The 12757-nt window shown below is 43.1% G+C and overlaps 1 non-coding gene across 1 annotated transcript; it reads right to left on the minus strand.

The window, feature by feature from the left end:
* Positions 1 to 12438: 12438 nt before the first annotated feature.
* Positions 12439 to 12545, minus strand: LOC120268183. The gene has a single exon (XR_005538851.1). It is a non-coding gene; the product is annotated as a small nucleolar RNA R71 (small nucleolar RNA).
* Between the last annotated feature and the right edge of the window lie 212 nt (positions 12546 to 12757).

Here is a 12757-nt window from a genome sequence, read left to right on the forward strand (position 1 = left end):
AAGCCCTAGATACTAAGATCACCTCAACGCTTCACTCCGTTTCACGCGCAACTAAGCCCCAGCGGAGGGTCATCCCTCAGACCATTCGCTCGATTATGGCCGTAAAGAACTCGAGGAACGGAGATGGAATCTATCACGTCGGAGGGGAAAAGGGACGCTCCTGTACCTCTCGACTCACCCTCTCAAACCTATCCAACCTAGCCTTGTCTAACGCTTATGGTGTGTCACTCACTCACAAGGTTACCAACAAGAACTCTCGACCCTAGTGTCACTCTAGGGGAAATGTTCATCCAATCAAGCATTCAAGGTTGGAACTCACAACAAACATCAATTAATTGAAAGCATAATAAAGAGATTCAATGAAACAAATACATCCTAGGGTTCACAAATACCCAAGTACCCACTAGGGGTTTAGCTCTCCATGGAGCTAAGTACAATCAAAGAAATAGAATGTAAAAGCAATGAATCCATAGAGAAACCCCCTCGATAGTCGTGTCGATGGTCTTATGGAAGTCCTCTACTCGTCGTCCAAGGATTCCCTTGTCCGGTATAGGATACGCCTCAACGGAAGCTCCCCTACCAACCTTCTTCCTCAGGAATGATGATGTTGGAGCCATATAACCTCTCCAAACCTTAGCCAATACCTCTCAAAACCCTAGCCGAAACCCTCTCTCAAGTTGGGGAAAAGATGGAGAAAAGAATGCCGAAATCGGGGCTGAATCGGGTTTAAATAGGGCTGGAATCGGGCGACCACACGGGCTTGTGGATTTTTCACACGCCCATGTGGAATTTCCACACAGGCGTGTATAATTTCCACACTCCCGTGTGGATTCTCCGAATTCCTGTTTTCTCATCCGGCTGTGAACAGTGCTGCTACAGTACTTTCGCTACAATGTTTCGGTACAGTACCTGGCCTAAAATACTTCCCGAGTCCATACTTTCATTGAGGTGACGCAAACGGGCAAACGTTCACGTCGTGGATCGCTTTGCTTCTTTAATGATGAACAAGTTGGTGGAGATCTTGTTCTATGTGCATAAGTCAGAATGCTTGAGTGTGACTGCCCTTGTGCCTCTCCAAATGGTTGTGCTAACTCAAATACGAGGAGATTGGCACACACACTAGCATCACACACCCGACCTATGTCTTCGGTTTTGAACCTTAGCAAGATTTCCTCCAAAATCAGTGCATTATGATCCACATTGGCTTCTTTACTTTATACTCAGCCTCACATCCCTACCTGCACAAAAGTAACATAAAAACACACATATTAATGTAAAAACCCGAGAAAAGTAATGCTCAACATAAGGAAAGAATGCTTCGCATTCACATCACACAAGCACTTATCAAACTCCCCCACACTTAAGCTTTTGCTTGTCCTCAAGCAAAAATTAAACATTCTGTGCATAGATGAAGGAAATATTGAAAGTGGTTGGCCTTAGGTTCACCAAAGTGTACGGAGAGAGCATTCTACAAGTAAGCGAAATTTCAACATTAAATACAAAAAATCAAAGCTCTAGCTAAAAACTTGAATAAAAAAGGACAACAAACCCGAAATCGTGTACGTGTGTGAACTCACTCAAAACAACCCAAGGTATACTCCTCAAAGTTCTAAGTACAAGGGACTATTTATCTACAAAAGTGACAACAATTTCAAAGATGGTAGTAGCTTCACACATTCTCTAAGGTAGCCCTTTCCAAAGCGGCCGCTAAGGTGGCTTTCAAACTTTCAAGGTGGTAGCTCTTTCTACAGGAGTGGTAGCTTCCACTCATCCTATGAGATAGCTCTTTCTCTCATTAGGGCATAGCTAGTATCCGACTTATGAGCGTAGCTTCATACTTCATAGGTGGTAGCTCTTTCCACTCAACAAGCACAAATAAACAATAAAACTATTTTTTTTTCATTTTCCATTTTTTTTTATTTAACACAAGAAACAACTATAACTAGTCCCTTTAACATCGAACATGAGTTTCCAATAGAGTTTAAAGAGTGAGCAGTGCACTGAGTGTAAATCGGGTAAAAAAAAATCCTAGAAATTCAAGCAAGAACTAGAGCATGAAAACATTCAATGTTAAAATTTCTCCTAAACTCAAGAATACAATCATTGTAACTAAGGTGAACCGCCATTGGCTATGTGAGCACTTATATCAATCAAGAACAATAAAAAAGGATGTGTGCACTATGAAACTCCCCCCACACTTAAGTTGTACATTGTCCCCAATGTACACATTCAAGCTCACTCAAAATATATATTTATGAAGTGCAAATGTGGGAGAAGTAATTGAAACAATACTCCCCTGACTCCTAGTGTCGTATTTGGTGAAGATAATTCCTTGGGAGTAATGTTCCAACGGGTTGTGAAGCTCGCACGGCCAAGTGCCTTAGGACCTTGGCCGTGCCCATGACAATGTCTCAATTCCCAAGATGACAAGACCATCTGCACGCATACACGAGGGGGTTCAGTGAAGCTCAATATAAACATTATAACTCGAGTATATAAAAGATAAAGCAATGAATACAACTCGAACTGCAAAATGAAAATAAAATCAGAAGGAGAATCCTTTCTGAGTGAACAAGTCTAAAATAAAATGCAAAATAAAGAAAATGCAGAAAAATAAAGTCAAATGTCGGTGTCACGCTCTATCGGCTCCTCTGCTGCTGCTGGTGGTGGAGAGGCATATGGTTGATCCTGTGGTGCTAGAATAGGTTATGGGGATGCTGGAGGTGCCGAGGGAGCCTGAGGAGTCCTCGGACGCAAGACAAATGATGAGGCGACGTCTCGTTCTAAGATCTGCTGTAATACGTCGAAAAGTGCCATGAACTCTGTGTAATGAGTGACCTGCGTAACCCAAATCTCGGCAATCTCTGCTCGAACCTCAGCCACCTCTTCCCGTATCACTCCACCACATTCTCGAGCCTTTCAAAGCGATCATTGGCTCGAGATGGTGAAAACATACGCACGGGGGGTGCGTCCTCTGCCGCCGGAGGTGCCTCGGTCTCCATCGGTACTGACTGAGGCTCGTCACCTATATCCTCTAATGGTATATTTAGCACATAAACACCATTTCGATATTTACTGACCAAACCCATGAGCCTCATTGTCTCTAACCCAAGTGGTGCTGGTATTATCGTCTTCTCGGCTCCGCTGATTGTGTCTCACAGACCCATCCCCAAAATGAGTCCAATAATGTATGGACCCGAGAAAATGACGACTAGTCTAGGATACTGTCCTTGATGCTTCAAATACTCCGCTAAAATGTGCCCCAGATAGATCGGCTCGTTCCGAACCATGGAGTATAAGTACATAAGTTCTTGCTTGTTTATGACTCCCGTGCTATCACCGCGACCATTCACTGACTTGCTTATGATGGCGTGATAAACATGAGGCCTTAGACACTCTTGGTTCATATCGCCCCTTACCACATAGTATTTTATACGCCTCCTTGGGAGATAAACCCGACATGTCAATTGGAAGACTCTCATACTCCTCAGTTTCAATATACTCTTCATCGTATAGACCAAGTCTAGTGGAGAACTATGTGACGCTCATACTATGATGTTGCCCAAAAGCTCTGAACTGAATAACGCTGTCACTATCAAAATGAGCATAAGAGCGGTCGAACTCAAATTAAGCAAGCACCTCTAAAGTGAGTGAGCGGATAGAAGGGTCATGAATATTTAATAACTTGTGCCAACTACCGACCAATAATAGTTTTTCGACCTCATTAGCCATGTCATCTGCTAGTTACGCCTTCCTGAGTGACCCAACATCTGGGATTCGCATTTGACCAAACTTAAGCTTCTCTAACCGCTCAAACCGAGCTCGATGCGCAGGAAGTGTGAATTCCATGACTTCCGGCTCAAGGGTAGGCCCTCTAGGATGCTTAGCAACTGTCTTCTTCGATCTGGTGGCCCTACCTGCATGTATTAGAAAAAGAAAATCAATAAATTTCATTCAGACTGCAAGAAAATAACAACACACGGCCGTGCGGAAATTTCACACGCCCGTGTGGATTCACACGGCATGGAAAACATACGGCCCTTGTAGCCATTCTTCCAGCTACACCCCTATCTCACTTCCAGATCTTCTCCAAAAACAAATCATAACCATTTTAGTAAGAAACCGATGTGCATTATCCATTTTAATCGCAAGTAATCAGCTAGACTCAAAGGAAGTCAGTGATGAGAGGAAACAAAGGCTTACCGACAAGTTGAAGCTAAACACCCCTACAATCCACACAATGCACAATCAATCGATTCAAAGACAACAATAGGAGGACAGGAGAATGTCGAAAAATGTTCTTTGGGCGGCTTAGGGTCAGCTGAGGAACAAGGTGTGTCCAATGTATTGGGAGAGCAGACATTCTTTTAATTCCTAGAGATCCACATGGGCGTGCGGGAATCACCCACGCCCGTGCACCCTCAAATGAAGGTGTCACAGGGGCAGACACACGCCCCTATGGCTTTGCTGGATATCTGAGAAAAATCGCTAAGTTTTTTACACGCCCTTGCAGAAATTCCTCACGGCCGTGGGCATTCACAGGCCCAGCTCACAGGGGCACCACCATGCCCCTGTGTCTTCTCGGGATGAATAGGGCTCCTCTGCAGAGTTTCACACGGGCGTGCGGAAATTACCCACGCCCGTGCACTTGTCACAAGGTCGCCCACTAGGGCGAGTTCACGCCCCTGTGTGCTCTCAGGATAATCGGGCAAGCTCTGCAGGAATTCACATGCCCGTACGGAAATTACCCATGGGCATGCGATATTCGCATGGTCATTCACAGGGGAAGCCGCACGCCCCTATGCCTTCTCTGGATGAGCTCGCAATACAAATCCACTGGCATGCAAAAATTCCACACGCCCGTGCGTGTTCACTGGATGCCTTAGAAAAACATGCATGCTCTGCAGAAAGTTTCTGAACATGTTTACACGCTAAGAGCCTGGCCTAGTATGCAAGTTTTACCAGTGAAAAACATGGAATAAAGCTCAAACGACACAACTTCGTCAGTTCCACATGAAAACACAAGATGAATACACAAAGCTCGCAAGAAGATCTCAGCAAAAGTATCTAAAAATCAAGACACAAACACTTAACAAATTATTCATGAAAACAAACTAAACTAGAAGATAAGAAATAGTAAACACTTGGGTTGCCTCCCAAAAAGCGCTTATTTAACGTCACTAAGCTTGACGTACCTTGCCTTACCTCACCGGGGTTCATGGAGGAAGAATACTTCTCTATTGTCACTACAAATCTCTCCGCCATAGTATGGTTTCAACCTATATCCATTCACCTTGAATGTGCCCTTCTCCGGATGGTTAATTTCAATGGCTCCATGAGGTGAAACTTTGGTTATGGTATACGGACCAGACCACCTTTATTTGAGTTTCCCCGGGAATAAATGTAAGCAAGAGTTGAATAATAACACCTGACCTCCTGCTTTGAAGTCCTTCGGAGTCTTAATATCCTTGTTATGCTACTTCCGAATTCTTTCCTTATATATCCTTGCATTCTCATATGCCTTCATCCTCCATTAGTCTAGCTCGTTGAGATGTAATATTCGTTGCTCTCCAGATTTGCGCAAGTCAAAATTCATCATTTTAATTGCCCAATATGCTTTCTGGTCTAATACCACCGGTAAATGGCAAGATTTTCCATAAACTAAATTATAGGGAGTGGTCCCTATTGGGGTTTTGTATGCTGTTCTATGAGCCCAAAGTATGTCATCTAACCTTTTGGACCAATCTCGTTTCCCTTGCTCCACTGATTTGGTTAAGATTCTCTTGAGCTCTCTGTTTGTAACCTCCACTTGGCCACTCGTTTGCGGATGGTAAGGAGTAGCAATACGATGATGAACTCCATAACGCTTTAACACTTTCGCCAATTGTGTGTTACAAAAATGGGTTCCCCGATCGCTAATGATAATTCTTGGAGTTCCAAATCGAGTAAATAACTTCTTCAAAAACTTCACCACTGTTCTTGCATCATTAGTTGGAAGAGCCTGGGCTTTCACCCACTTGGAAACATAATCAACTGCTACCAGAATGTATTGATTGCCATTGGATTTTGGAAATGGTCCCATGAAACAATTCCCCATACATCAAACACCTCACAAAATTGCATTGGATTTTGAGGCATCTCGTCCCTTCGTGATAAGTTTCCAGCCCATTGACAACTATCACATCAAAAAATGAATTGATGAACATCTTAGAATAAGGTCGGCCAATAGAACCCAGCGGCTAAAACCTTCTCTGCAGTTCGACTTGATGCATAATGCCCCCCCCCCCACTGGGCCTGAATGACAATGCGCAATGATGTTCCAACCTTCCTCCCCAGAAACACACCTTCGCACCACCTGATCTGCACAAATACGGAACATGTAAGGATCTTCCCAGAAAAAATTCTTAAGGTCACTGAAAAATTTCTTCTTCTGTTGAAAGCTTAAACCCTGCTTCCATATCCTTCCTGACAGATAATTCGCAAAATCTGTGAACCATGGAGTATCTCTTGATTATGAATTCTGTACCACATACATATGCTCTTCAGGGAAGAAATCATTAATTTCCTTGCTCGCCGGTTCTTGCCCCTCACAATCTTCTAATCTCGACAGATGATCTGCAACCACATTCTCTGTCCCCTTTTTATCTTTTATTTCCATATCAAATTCTTGCAACAACAATATCCACCGAATCAATCTCGGCTTCGCATCTGTCTTGTTCATGAGATAACGGAGTACATAATGATCTGTGAACACTGTGACATTAGATAGGATGAGATATGGTTTGAATTTATCGAAAGCAAGTACTACTGCTAATAATTCCTTTTCAGTAGTAGTGTAATTCTCTTGTGCACTTGTGAGTGTCTTGCTAGCATAATAGATCGGTTGAAATTGCTTATTTCTCCTCTGACCCATGACCGCTCCCACTGCATAATCACTAGCATCACACATTATTTCCAACGGTTCATCCCACTTCGGTGTTGTCAGGATTGGTGCCTGCACTAACTTTTCTTTTAGCACATTAAATGCATTCAGACAGTTGTTTCCGAAATAAAAAGGGGTATCCTTCTCCAAGAGTTCGGTCAATGGTTGGGAGATCTTCGAAAAGTCCTTAATGAACCTTCTGTAAAAACCTGCATGACCCAAGAAACTGCGGATACCTTTCACATTCGTAGGTGGAGGAAGCTTTTCAATTACCTCAATCTTCGCCTTATCCACCTCCATACCTGCCTGGAAAATCTTATGTCCAAGGACAATGCCTTCTTGCACCATAAAGTGATACTTCTCCCAGTTGAGGATGAGATTCGTCTCTTCACATCTCATTAATAATCTTTCCAAATTATTTAAGAAAGCATCGAAAAAGTCCCCGAACATTGAAAAATCATCCATGAAAACTTCCATAATATCTTCGAGAAAGTCATAAAAAATGGCAGTCATGCAGCGCTGGAATGTTGCAGGAGCGTTACACAACCCGAAAGGCATTTTTCTATAAGCAAAAGTACCATAAGGGAAAGTAAATGTGGTTTTCTCCTGATCTTCTGGGGCTATTGGGATTTGGAAATATCCCGACATGCCATGAAGGAAATAGTAGAAATGACGCCCCGCTAGTCGTTCCAACATTTGGTCAATAAATGGTAAAGGAAAATGATCTTTCCGAGTGACGTCATTCAGTCTTCTATAGTTAATGCAAACTCGCCAACCAGTAACTGTCCTAGTTGGGATTGACTCATTCTTTTCATTCTTTACTACTGCCATTCCTCCTTTTTTTGGGATAACTTGGGTCGGGCTCACCCACTTGCTGTCGGATATGGGGTAGATGATTCCTGCATCCAAAAGTTTTATTACCTCCGCTTTGACAACCTCCTTCATATTCGGGTTCAATCTTCGCTGAGGTTGGATCACAAATTTGTTGTCATCCTCCATTTGGATCGTATGAGTGTAGAATGATGGGTTTATACGATTAATGTCGGAGATCTTCCATGCAATAGCTGATTTGTGCTTTTTTAACATGCTAACAAGCTTATCCTTTTGCTCCGCAGACAAGTTTGAAGCTATAATCACAGGGAGTTTAGAGTCCTCCATTAAGAATGCATATTCCAAATATGCTGGAAGAGTTTTAAGCTCAAGTTCTGGTGGTTCAACAATTGATGGGCGCAAGCTGCCCTCCTTCAATCTATCAATCTCCTCGAAATCATTTTCATCATGTTCACAGTTATTCACCTCTTCTTCCACTTGGGTACCTATTTCTTTATAATCTGCAATGGATATCAACGTGTCCATTCCACATAGTTCTACTTTTGAAATAGCAACTCCCACTGAAAAGAGTTCTTACCTTTGGTCTTGATAGGAAGAATCAAACTGAGCAAGGATTATTTCTACACTTTCCTCCAACTGATCACTCATTGACACAGACGTGGATCTCTCAAACTGCTTTATCACATTATCTAATTCACAGTTTTGCCCTTGAATCCTGGCGATGTACTCTTCAGCTGATTCTTCTACTGGCTGTTTAGTTGTATACTGCTCATGATGAGAATAACATGGTATGTCGTGCAATGGAACTGTTTGAACTTTCTGCTCCACGTTTTCAACCATCCTCATGATAGTGTCAAATGACTCAAACATGTTAATCATTTTCTGCAATCAAAAAGAAATAAGGAAAAGTCAGAAAAATGATAGAATAAGAAGAGATGAAATAGAATGTATGGTGAAATAGCTAAGAAAACAAAGTGTAAAGTATCTCTAAACACCTACTCCCCGGCAACGGCGCCAAAAACTTGACAAGGTCTCCTTGCGTATATCCCGCAAGTGCACGGGTTTGTCGAAGTAATAATCCCGGATGAGCGGGTATCGAATCCACTGGGAGTAGGGAGTAAAAACACTTAATCTGCTTCTTAGCTATGTGAAAGATCAATAGTGATAAGTGTGACAATGATTCAATTCTCAAAAGTAAAAGCAACAAGTAAGATAGCACGAGTAAAGGAGGAGGTAAGGCAATCGATAAAGATGGGGTACTCAGATAATGCTCTGCCTAGGATAATTGTTTCAAGTGCAAGAACCCTCTATTATGCTTCCTAATAATGCAATGGTGAGTCATGGAAATCCTTAATTACATAGTCCCAAATCTAAGGTCAACTATGCCTAACTCTATACATGTCCCGGAGGAGAGATTAGATAACCTCTTAACCTCGCACTCGAATAGAGTTGCAAAGAGCTCTAGGGATTCCAAGTGATAAATCTCTTCCTAATTATAGACCTAACCCTTTGGTCCAGGTGGAAGGTCCCTAACCACAATTAAGCCCTAGATACTAAGATCAACTCAATGCTTCACTCTGTTGCACGCGCAACTAAGCCCCAGCGGAGGGTCATCCCTTAGACCATTCGCTCGATTATGGCCGCAAAGAACTCGAGGAACACAGATAGAATCTATCACGTCGGAGGGGAAAGGGGACGCTCCTGTACCTCTCGACTCACCCTCTCAACACTCTCCAACCTAGCTTTGTCTAACGCTCGTGGTGTGTCACTCACTCACAAGGTTACCAACAAGAACTCTCAACCCTAGTGTCACTCTAAGGGAAATGTTCATCCAATCAAGCATTCAAGGTTGGAACTCACAACAAACATCAATTAATTGAAAGCATAATAAAGAGATTCAATGAAACAAATACATCCTAGGGTTCACAAATACCCAAGTACCCACTAGGGGTTTAGCTCTCAATGGAGCTAAGTACAATAAAATAAATAGAATGTAAAAGTAATGAATCCATAGAGAAACCCCCTCGATAGTCATGTCGATGGTCTTGTGGAAAGTCCTCTACTCGTCGTCCAAGGATTCCCTTATTCGGTATAGGATACGCCTCGACGGAAGCTCCCCTACCAACCTTCTTCCTCAGGAATGACTGATAAGTGCTTGTGCGATATGAATACAAAGCGTTCATTCCTTATGTTGAGCATTACTTTTCTCAGGTTTTTACATTAATATGTGTGTTTTTATGTTACTTTTATGCAGGTAGGGTTGTGAGGCCGGGTATAAAGGAAATAGGCCAATGTGGATCATAATGCACCTATTTTGGAGGAGATCTTGCTAAGGTTCAAACGCGAAGACATAGGTCAGGTGTGAGATGCTAGAGTGTGTGCCAACCTCCTCGTATTCGAGTGAGCACATTCATTTGGAGGGGCACGAAGGCAGCCACACTCGAGCATTCTGATTTATGCATATAAGAACAAGAGATCCACCAACGTGTACATCATTGAAGAAGCAAGTGATTCACAACGTAAACGCGTGCCCGTTTGCGTTACCCCAATGAAAGTATGGAATTCGGGAGTATTTCTGCCAGAGTACTATAGAAGGTTAACGTAGCAAAACACTGTAGCAAATACTGTAGTAGCCCGGCCGAGAAATCAGAGAAACAGAGAATCCACACGGGCGTGTGGAAATTATCCACGCCCGTGTGGAAATTCCACAGGGGCGTGTGACATCATACACGCCCATGTAGGCGCCCGATTCTAGCCCTATTTAAAGCCGATTTCAGCCCCGATTTCAGTATTCTTTTCTCCATCTTTTCCCCAACTGGTGAGAGGGTTTCGGCTAGGGTTTCGAGGGGTATTCGCCAAGGTTTTGGAGAGGTTCTATGGCTCCGACATCGTGATTCCATTAGGAAGAAGGTTGGTAGGAGAGCTTCGATCGAGGCGTATCCTATACTGGACGAAGGAATCCTTGGACGACGAGTAGAGGACTTTCCACAAGACCATCGACACGACCATCGAGGGTGTTTCTTTATGGATTCATTGCTTTTACATTCGATTTCTTTGATTGTACTAAGCTCAATGGAGAGCTAAACCCCTTGTGGGTACTTTGGTGATTGTGAACCCTAGATTTATTCGTTTCATTGAACTTCTTTATTATGCTTTCAATAAATTGATGTTTATTGTGAGTTCCAACCTTGAATGCTTGATTGTATGAACATTTCCCCTAGAGTGACACTAGGGTTGAGAGTTCTTGTTGGTAACCTTGTGAGTGAGTGACACACCACGAGCGTTAGACAAAGCTAGGTTGGAGAGGGTTGAGAGGGTGAGTCGAGAGGTACAGGAGCGTCCCCTTTCCCCTCCGACGTGATAGATTCTATCTCTGTTCCTTGAGTTCTTTGCGGCCATAATAGAGTGAATGGTCTAAGGGATGAACCTTCGCTGGGGCCTAGTTGCGCGTGCAATGGAGTGAAGCGTTGAGGGGATCTTAGTATCTAGGGCTTAATTGTGGCTAGGGACCTTCCGCCTGGACCAAAGGGTTAGGTATATAACTAGGAAGTGATTTATCACATGGAATCCCTAGAGCCCATTGCAACTTTGTTCGAGTGCGAGGTTGAAGGGTTACTTAATCTCTCCTCCGGGACATGAATAGAGTTTGGCATAGTTGACCTTAGATTTGGGACTATGTATGTAAGGATTTCCACGACTCACCATTTCATTGATTAGGAAGCATAATAGAGAGTTCTTGCACTTGAAGCGATTATCCTAGGTGAAGCATCATCCGAGTACCCCATCTTTATCGATGGCCTTGCCTCCTCCTTACTTTTGCTCTCTTACTTGTTGCTTTTAATTGTTGAGAATTGAATCATTATCATACTTATCATTGTTGATACTCCACATAGCTAAGAATCGAATTAAGTGTCTTTACTCCCTACTCCCTGTGGATTCGACCCCGCTCACCCGGGATTATTACTTCGACAAACCCGTGCACTTGCGGGATATAAGCAAGGGGTACTTGTCAAGTTTTTGGCGCCGTTGCCGGGGAGCTAGGCGTTTAGAGATACTTTACACTTTGTTTTCTTAGCTATTTGACTACACATTCTATTTCATATCTTCTTATTCTATCATCGTTCTGATTTTCTTTTTCTTTACTTTTGGTGCAGCTCTAGGTTATGACCCGAGGGAATCCATCAATATTGATTGAAGGAGACCCTGAGCTTGAACGGACACTTCGAAGGAAAGGGAAAGAACCTGTACAAGAACAGCCTAATCCAGCTGATTTGGAAGTAGAAGGATCTGACAACATGGCAGAACAAAATAAGCAACAACGGACACTATCCGATTATGCTAGACCTTCAGTGTTGGGGACACAATCGAGTATTGTGCGTCCCCCAATCACAGCTCAGAATTTCGAGCTAAAGCATGCATTCATCCATATGCTGCAGCAGTCCGCACAATTCAACGGTTTGGCCGATGAGGATCTAAACAGTCACATAAAGAGCTTCCTCGAGGTGTGTGACATGCTGAAGATAAATGGTGTAATGGATGATGCCATCAAATTGAGAGCCTTCCGATTTTCCTTAAAGGGGAAAGCAAAGCAGTGGATACACTCATTACCTAGGGTATCAATCACTACATGGGAGGAGATGGTAGAAGCTTTTCTAGCCCGTTATTTCCCTCCTGGAAAATCAGCAAAGCTTAGGAATGAGATCTCATCCTTTATGCAGTTGGAATTGGAGTCTCTATTTGAGACATGGGAAAGGTTCAAGGAACTCCTGCCCAAGTGTCCGCAACACGGATTCCCGGAGTGGATGATTGTTCAAACCTTCTACAATGGTTTGAACCTGAGTACAAGGCAATTCTTGGATGCGGCGGCAAGAGGTACCTTAGGTAGCAAGACCACCGATGAGGTACGTCAATTGATTAAGGAAATGGAGTTAAATAGCTACCAGTGGAACGCTAGGGAAAAGAAAAAGGTGGCCGGTCTCCATGAAATTGATGCGGTAACTTCAT

This window comes from Dioscorea cayenensis, chromosome 8 (assembly GCF_009730915.1).
Source record: "Dioscorea cayenensis subsp. rotundata cultivar TDr96_F1 chromosome 8, TDr96_F1_v2_PseudoChromosome.rev07_lg8_w22 25.fasta, whole genome shotgun sequence".
Classification (NCBI taxonomy): Eukaryota; Viridiplantae; Streptophyta; class Magnoliopsida; order Dioscoreales; family Dioscoreaceae; genus Dioscorea; species Dioscorea cayenensis.